Raw genomic sequence first — 9,686 nt, forward strand, 5'->3', positions numbered from 1 at the left:
ATTTACTGAAAAACATGATGTAATAAGATCCTTAAAGCTGACAATGCCTGATGTTTGGAATTAATTAAAATATACTTTTGTTCATGCAATAGCATGAACTAGAATGCTCTCCCTTCCTCAAAAATACACAGATATTAGGAGCAGCTTCCTGTCAGCCAGAGCAAAAGGTACTTCATGCCTTTGGACCTCAGTTTCAGGCACCAGCACCTTCCAGTTTCTACTTTTTTTTTTTTTTGGCCCACTTTACATTGGCTCTTTATTGCTCAAGTTAATCTGCTGGCTGGATTAAATTCTTGTTTTTAAATTTGAGAGGAAAATGGACAAAGAGAAATCCAAGAAGAAATTGAGCAAAGCATGACACGGAGGTGAAATCTTGTTTTCCACATATGGGGCCAAATGTGAAGTCAGTGGAGTAACTTTGAACTTACAGCAATGGAGCTGAAAGCAGGATTTGGCCCCTGAAGTCGTGGATTACCAGATTTGGAGCCGAATGTCTGTAGTCCCATTTCAGTTTGGCTCTGAGAAAATATGAGTTCTGGACATGGTCCCAACAAGACGGGAATTATTTCAAACAATAATCTTTTTGTTTGCATAGCATAGGGTTTCACTTAGTTAAAAATACATCTTTCAAATTAAATTTCCCTTGAAAAACAATGATTTAAGGAACAAAGTGGTTTGTCAAACTCCGGGTATTTTCAGTGAAATCCAGAACTTGGGGTGGGGGCTATTGGAAGTCCAAACCACTGCTTAGTTTTGCCATGACCACAAGAATAGGATGTTCAATCACAAGCAGAGAGTAAGTTGGCCTCACAGTTGCCTTTGCTTTTCCTGTAACAAGACAACAACAACAAAAAAAAATCACAGGCAGCAATGGCACAGATTTGTTTTTCTCTCTCTCTCTCTTAAAGAGGACAGGCAAACCATGGCCTTCAAAACACTTCATCTGTGGACCACACACAGAGTCTGAGGTTAACGCTATTATTGCTCCTTTGTCAGGCCTTTTTTGTCAGCTCTGCCAGATGAATTGTTCATTTCTTTATTAAATAAGATTCTTTTCCAGTAGCTGTCTCCCTTAACCTCAAAATAAACCCTTTCCCTAGAAGGGAAAGATGAGCTGTGTACAGTTGTCCCCGTGGAAAAATGGCAGAGTAAACATTTCACCAAGGGACATTGTAGAGGGCTCCCCGAACCCCTTACATTAAAGTTCAAACAAACAAAAACTAAACGTATTTCTCCTCTCACTTTTGGGCTAAAGAGTGAGCATATGGTATTTAGGCTGGACTCCGATTAACTCATTTCAGAGAAAACTGACCCTTCAAAAAGTAAAAAAAAATAAGGGCTATATATTTTCTTCTTTTTTTTTTTTTTTTTTTTTACAAAATGTTAAATTCTTCTTAAATGTACAGCTATCTATGAAATAGAAGAAAACTCTTTCTAGAAAGCCTTTCTGCTTTCTGGTATTTTTCAAGAAATGAGCAGCAACATCAGGGCTGTTACCTCAAAGGAAGATTTCTGCCCTGCGTGTTTGGAGCAGCTGTAACTTAATGTACCAGTATTTCAAAGACTTCAGAGGTTCCCTAAGACTTTCAGACTACCATTACTTCTCCTTGTTCATTTTTCAGTTCACTACTCTTATGTACTGACTCTCTTCATTGCCCTAGGGCTATGAAAATAATTTCTGGATCCAGGGGTCCAACGTACTCTTTTTTATTCTCTATAGGATAAATTTCCTTCTGGTGCAGCCTTTTTTTTACCCCTCCCTTTGTCTTCCTGTTTTCTCTCACCAGTTCTCTTCCTTGCATATTAACTCCTCGCTTGTTCATCTGCCCTATTACACATTTTATTTCACTTTCAGTCTCCACTCTTTACCCTCTTCACAGAATTACGGAATGGTTGAGGTGGGAAGGGACCTCTGGAGGCCACCTGGTCCAGCCCCCTGCTCTAGCAGGGCCACCTCCAGCAGGTTGCCCAGGACTGTGTCCCGGCAGTTTTGGAAGATCATCGGAAACGCACCCAGCCCTGGCACTGAGGAGAGAGTCCCACTCCAGAATGGGGTGGTAAGTCTTGGTGTGAACCCTGGGGCTGATGGATCCCAGGTGCCACCTTATCTGTCTCTGCACTTGGTAGCTCTGCCCAGAAGCACTCGTGACCTGACCAGATTGCGATCTGATTTCCTCTTTGGTTGACTGACAGGTGCAGGTTAAATCTTTCCTTTCAGACGCACTCAACAATGTGGGAAATATTTTAATTTCCTCCATCTGGGTTTTGTACTACATGAGAGAGAGGATTTCCTATTTTTCAGTGGGTATGTCATCTGGACGAATGGTGTCTTCCCAAGGGAGGCTATTTTTGCAGGAGTTTTCCCCCCAGGAAAGGACAGCCAGCACACCAAGTTGGAAACACTGTGATCACATCCAAACTAGGCCATTTTCATTACTTATTGTGGTTAATTATGCTGTGCTTCGAAGTCTGCTTTGTACTAGGAAGAGGCGAAGCAAGGAGAACTGTGAACTGAGCCTGCTGGCATTGCAGCAGGAATGCCCAAGGAAGAGCCACCCCTCTGGTCCAAGTTCTCCTCCTCTACCACTTCTCGTGCTGTCTGTGCTCCTCGCAGAACGAGAGTGGGTCTCAGTCATGCCGATTTGGGGTGCAGAGAGGGAGACCCAGCCCTCTTCCACAGGGTGGAGACGTGCAGTCCCGTGCTGTCCTACCTCTGCCCTTGCATCAGGGCAAAGATGACTTCCTAGGTTGACCCATGAGGAAACGGCAGGGGAAGTTCATGTTTTTATTTCTTCTGTGGAATAGGCAGATATACACAGGGCCTACAGAGACAGAGAGATGTTTCTTGGCACATCTTAAACTGCAGTCAAAAGAGATTTCTTGGTCCCTTGCTCCAAGCATAGGTGGAAATTTCCATCCAGCCTGTGCAGTCAGTACCAGGGTAAGTTATGAGGTGGAACAATTCCTTGCAAGCTTTCCAGAGAGGCTGCTGGGGACCAGTAGATCCTCCCTCTGTTGGGAATCACAGGAACCTACCATCCCAATCCTTCAAGAGCTTCAGCCTACTTAGTAGCACCAACTCAGTGTTTTAGAAGGGTTACATTTTATCTGGAGGTTCAAACATCACTCTGGTGGGCCGAAGGTGAGCCCTAAATATTTCTGCCTTAATATTTGATAATACCAAGGTGTATTTTAAAATATGACCTGCCAGAAGTCCCATGTGGCTCTCAGTAAGGAAAAGCTTGTGATCTGGATGTAACCGCCATCGTGCGCCATTTCAGGGATTCAGTTCTCTATCAGATAGTCTTCATTTTTTTATTAAAAGCTGTAAGACTTTCTATAATGTTTTTATTTCTGATCTGCCATCTTGCAGGCTTGCATTCTGAGTCACTGAGACACAACCAACAGAATATATAGCTATATAAAGATGTCTATTATATACTGTAAAACAGAGATTCAAGATTACAGAACATATTCACTTTTTTCTGAAGCCACAATAGGAGATATATAAACAACCCTGATTCCTCTAGCATTGCCATGGCTAAGATTTTATGGATCTCTTCATTCCTCTCACCAATGCTTTGCTTAATGCTGGCTTTTCTTTACTGGATCTAGTATCCAGAGTTTTCCTGCAAGATATCTTTCTGATGTGAATATAAATTTTCAACAGGTTTGCTTTTTATTATCCTCATATTTCTAGATTTCATTGTGTTGCCTAATAGGTCTGTAGTTTTTACACCTGAAAATGTTCTCTTATTGGTGCTTGCACAAACATTTTATTGCCAAGAATGCTTTCTCTAAAGGAAGAACATTTTCTAAAGTTGGATCAATCCGAATAGCACAGCTATGAAATCCAGTAAAGAAAAATATCTCTTCCATCATCCTGTTGATTTTTTTAAGCAGAAATGTAGAAACCCAATTTCATATTTTGACTCCTCTAAAGCATTTTAATCTATCCTTTTCATGAGACAGAGAGACCTTATTTTGGTTACAAAACTCGGGAATTTCATTACGTCTCTTTGAACGATAAAGAGTAGCTTGGCTAGTACACAGTACGTCCTTATTTCATTCCTAATCTCCTTATGTAACAGACCCTGCGACTCACATGCTTTTTCAAGTTTCAGAAGCCCTTCATGTTTCTTCCGTGGGGTGAACAAAACAACGTTAGCATCCTTCTAGCAAATCTTGCTTAAATATGGCTGTTGAGAGGTAGGCAAGAAGGTACACTGTGGTTTCATGTGCCCTATAGCTGCTGTGTGCAACATTTAATTATGAATAGGAGAAGAACTTGAAGAAGGTAGGCACAAACCCTGCAATGCTCATATTACTGTCCAGTCCCACTGGGAATCATGGCCACTCACTGTACTCACTCAGTACGTTTTGCTAGAAAACCCGTGACATTAAGCAGATACAGATTTCTGATGCCTGTGAGTAACAGTCAACATTTCAGACATATAAGGTTCAAGGTATATATAATTCCAGATGCGGTCTGTGTTTAAATAGTAAACCTCAGTACAATGTATACGTACTATAGCCGTTAGGAGCTAGCACCTATATTTTGCACGGTGGCAGTGCACTGTTTTTATATCAAATTTCCAGAAAAAAAAAAAAAAAACCAGACAAATTTTTGTCTGTTAAAGTTTCCCAAGAGAGTGGTCAAATCAGCCAGCGATCACAGCGAGAGGAGAAGAATAGCTCAGGCAGTGTCCAGCAGAAGAGCCCCTAAAGGAATCACTCCTTCTTTCCTTTGGTGGAGTTCATATTGCCAGATTTACCCACTCTTTACATTTTCATTCAATATCCTAGGGAGTTTCCCAGACTACGCAGCGTACAGAATTTTCCCCACAGCAGAGCAAAGAATTAAATCATTTACGTTATGACATAAAAACCCCAGAGATCAGATGTTAAATGAACAATGCAGGCTCTGGGTGAGTCAATTCCTAGCTCAAAATTGAAAGTTGAAAAGACAAGATGTTGAGGATGTCAGCTTTGGCTGACTTTTTCTAGAATCAGCTGAAATATTTGGTTTCTGGGCAAAAAAGGGCTGAGGCATTGTCAGAGGTGAGCACAGAGACAAACCCAGGCAAACTTAGGAACAAAGAGAGCCCTTTACTGTTCCAAACCGTCTCCACACACTTTCCGTTAAGTTAGCATTGGACCTCACCGTGGCTAAATGAGAAGGTGCTGGAGCAGGCAGAAAATAGTAAAGAAAAAGAGAATGGTTTGGAAACTGAGGAACATAGGAGAGTTTCAAAACAGGGATAATGCAGATCCAGCAGCAGACTAGAGGAGACGTTAAGGGAAGGGGCATAACCTAGGGCGTCCTAAAGCAAGAAATTGTGCAAATGTAGCAGTCCGGTTTCTTACCAAACACTGTGCCACAATTGAAGGTTTTCCAAGTGCTTAAAGACTATTTTGGAGACTTCAGTGGGAGATTTGGAGATAGTGCAGAGATGCCCTTTTGACCATCTCAGCAGAACTGTTCATACTATAGGAGGTCGGAAGAGAAGCATGAACGTGCAGCCCAGACACCTATCTCCTGAAGGAGAGAGGGAGGAAGCCTGGGGGTTGCGAGCTCACCGTTAGCATCGCCTGATGTACGTTACACCCCATCGATAGCATGGCCTGCTTGTGGCTGCTCGGTCCCCAGCAAGAGCAGGGCTGGATGCAGCCTCATGAGCCCGAAATCTGGGGGGAGGAAGTGGTATGTTCTCTGCTGAGAAGGAAGCCTGGGAAAGCACCAGGCACAGAGGATACACCAGAGAGGCTGTTGTTAATAGCTCTTGGCAAACAAAACATTGGTCTCTTCTGGTCTTGTGCAGCTGGCTGTCTAGGTGTCTGGAAATTGGCTGAATGAAAAGAGTTGCTCTCCCTGAGGAGGTACACACAGTGGAGCTGTAGTAAGTGCATGATTTCCTTGATACTGAAGGCATATCATTTCTGTTCAGCAGAGTGAACTGCACGCAAGAGACCATGAAGTGACCAACAGAACCCCAAACGCCATCAGGAGACATGCTCAAGTGCATCTTAGGAAATCACAGATGTTCATCATGTTGCTGGAAATCGCAGGAAGTGCAGCCGATGGGATGTTTCACTGGCAGGTCTGAAGGAAGCTGTGCTGTCTGCGGAGAACACCGGCAGATGCAATTGGAAAGCGTCTCACTGTGCTCATCACAGGCCTCCACTACCAGCAGCTGACCACGGTGTAGGCAATGCCTGGTGACAGCAAAGGGGCAAGCTACAGGATTAAAGCAGCGCATCATTCTGTCTGTCAGTCACTGGCACAGCCCAACAAAACTTGGAGCCCATAAAAACAGATGGCAAGGAACCGTCACTGATTGTGGTAAAAACAAAAGCCAAACTATTTATTCTAACTAAAAGTAGGTGAGCAAAAAGCCACTCTTAGGAGCAGACTCAGCCAGCTCGGAATCCCATCGAAGCAGCCAAGGAGGACATTCCAGAGAAACTGGGGAAAAACTGGGAACAGCATGTTCAGCTACTTTCCCTGATGAAAATTTCCCTGAGTTAAAATAAAAACATGACATCTCAAAATGTCTGACCAAAAGGCTTTCTTTTCCCACAGGGCTTTGTAAATGCAAATTGCGAGAGGTTAATGTTGTTGGAAGGAAGAGAACTGAATAATCTGAAACGTGGTGCTGGCAAATATCCTTGTGTGACTGCTGGGTAGGGGAGGAGAGCGACAATGTTAGGAACACTGCTAGGGAAAGGTAGGCTCTGTTTTCCAGCACTGAGCAGCCCTGGACATACACTTGGATTACGTTAGACATAGCCAGGGAAGTAACTGTGGGAAGCTGATCACAGCAAGGTATGAGGAGACAATCAGTAGAGAGGTGAAAGCAATTAACTCGATAAGTGTTATCCGAAATATTTGTGCAGCTCGCATAGCAAAGTACTCCTGAAAGAGCATAGGGAATGTTTGAGTGACATGAAAGGAAAACCAATCCACTAGGAAAATGGGAATGTAAAGAATATAATGACTTGCAGTTATTAGAAAGGATATTTTATCAGATCACGATATTTTATCAGCAGACTCATCTGCGGTTGACATATAGACACCACAGGCTGTCAAATTTACATCGCGTGCTAAATTAATGTTTATATATATTTTTTTCATTTAGTAGACAGTTAATCTAACCATGCTTGCCTAACAATATGTTAGCTTTTATTTATTTCATTACTTATATTTTCATTTCAGTAGCATTTTGTGTAGGTAAATCCTGGAGTCTGGTAACTGCTGGCTATCTCAGAACGCATGTATCTGTGTAAGAGAACTGAATATATGTGAGCCAGAATATCCTTAATGGATAAAAGTTCTTGGCAGCCATGAAGCAAAGGGAAACGTACTGGCTATACAAATTGATGAAGCTAGCATTTTTGAATTTCTCACTTCTTAGAGATCTTTTCCAACCAGTGGAATGTGGCTGAAAATGCAGTGTTGCAATAAATGTCTATCTAGTCCAGGACAACAGGTTATGTTTTTAGACATGCTAGCAAAAACTTTATTTATTTAACCCATTTTTAAATATTATTTAGCCTCCTGCATGAACAATGAGAGGAAAAAATTAAATATTAGGCCTATGAATAGCTAACAGATTTTTCTAAAGCCCTGACTGTGAAGGGAACTGAATTTCATCTAAAATACATTCAAACAGGTACTGATGCATTAAGAAAAAAATCTTTCTAAATCATTCATAGCTGGCATTGTCTCATCAGTGATGAATTATACTACATTTGATGATACCGTGCTTGATGCTACACAAATCCCCAAATGTAGGAAATGCAGTTTTATCCCACGGAGTTTTTCATCTAAAAGACAAAGCAGACAAGCCAGGATACAAGGACTAATTCAGAAAATTCTGTTTGCTTGGGTGTCTCCCTCCACTCTTTCTTTGGCTTGACGGTGGTCTGCAAGTGTCCCAGCCCATATCTCGTAGTGATGCTCACACAGCAGTGGTTGACTCCTCCCATCCTGGCAGAAAATTAACCACCAAGGGCTTCCAGTTTGAACCTTGCAGAACTGGCTTTGTCCTTATGAAAAGACGAGTTTACTGGAAGGCAAAATCCTAAATTAAATAAAAACTTGTGCCTGTCGTTAAGAAATCTTCGTATAACTTTTGCAGCACAGAAACATAATCAGCGTATCAACCACATCTGGAAGGTGCTTCGGTTTATTCAGGAGGAGACACTGGAATGTGAATGCGGGCTAGGTTGGGCCATAATAAATGTTAAGAATGTAAATCAGGCGCATTGCAAATCTGTTATCACATATTTTTTTCCAGAAACAAGATGAGAACATTTAAAAAGGAAAAGCCAAACAAACCCTTAGGGTCAATTAATGCCGTTACACTACGGTTGAATTTCACTCAAAGATCAAAGTGCATCATTTACAGTAAATGAGCTTTTGTTTCTGCAGTTAGATGTTGATCACTATTCTGCTTTCGATGCAGTCTTTATCAGCAGTTTCTTTTCCTAATTCTTTCTTTTCTGCACTGCATACCACTAGAAGAAATTTTCTTCCAAAAAAATCTGTTTTCTGTGAACCCAACAAAGGTTGGAAATAAATAGTGGGCTGATTTCCTGATGCAGATGCTGGGACAGTGTCTAGAAATGGAGGCTCTTAGGCAGAATCTTATGGCATTCCTCTGCATAACTGCTGGTTTGCACTAGTTCGTCCCTGTGGCTTCTTCAGCAGGACCCTTCCCTCTGGCCCTTCCAGCAGCCAGATATGCTTTCAGCAAATGTGAACTGAAGTTCGTGCTTTCCCAGGATGCAGATGGTAACTGTCCTCCCAAAACTCATCTCTGGAGCTACTAGGCAGGTGGGAAGGAGCCATTTAGTTATCTTTTGATAACTGTATCGTGGTTACATCGTTCTATCCTGTTTTCTGTTCTTGGTGGGTATGCTGAGGAGTTAGGAAGATAAAGTCCCCCACAGATCTGTGAGACAGAGGAAGATCTCACTGATCCTTCCATTGACAGTTCGTGGCCCTTCCCAGGTCTCTCATCCTGCCTCTCCTCATCAAGCTTGGACGTTCCCTTCAGTATTACCTCTGCCAGAGCAGGGATCCTAAGAACGATGCGCCCAGCCTGAGGCCCACCTACAGCCCACTTAAGCTTCTCATCCAACATCCAGCAGTGCTGTGAGTGAGAACAACCCCTGAAAGATGTAAGTTCTCCAAAACATTTATTTGCATATTTGAGAGTCCCAAATCACCAGGGCACCGTGCAGATTCAAAAAAACAGTTTCTCCTAAAGCACCAAGTGGTAACACCAAGTCTGAAACAAGAGGTTGTGTACCCCCAAATTTCTCCAGGCTCTGGAGTCACAGGAATTATAGGTTTTACAAGTCTGATTCCTCAGGTTCCCTATTGCAAACTTGACTTTCAAAGTGGACAGAAATGGACAGAGGTGTAATATTAGTACACTGAAAAATTTGTGTGCTGGTATCTTTTGTCCCGTATTTTTCCTTTTCCTTGGAGAGTAAAAGTTTTAGTAATAATTATAGAAGTAGAATGGATATCACCCTTGTCCGTAAAGTGCTTAAGTACTGAAAACTATACCTGTGCCACTAGGAAGTAAAAGAGGGTGTAGTCTATTTTGGAAGGCAGTTATCCAGTTCCAGGTGGTTGGAGGGCAAGATCAGAGCGTTCATTCATGATGTGGGTG

The sequence above is a fragment of the Anser anser genome (genome assembly GCF_964211835.1).
Source record: "Anser anser genome assembly, chromosome: 4".
In the NCBI taxonomy this organism is placed as follows: domain Eukaryota; kingdom Metazoa; phylum Chordata; class Aves; order Anseriformes; family Anatidae; genus Anser; species Anser anser.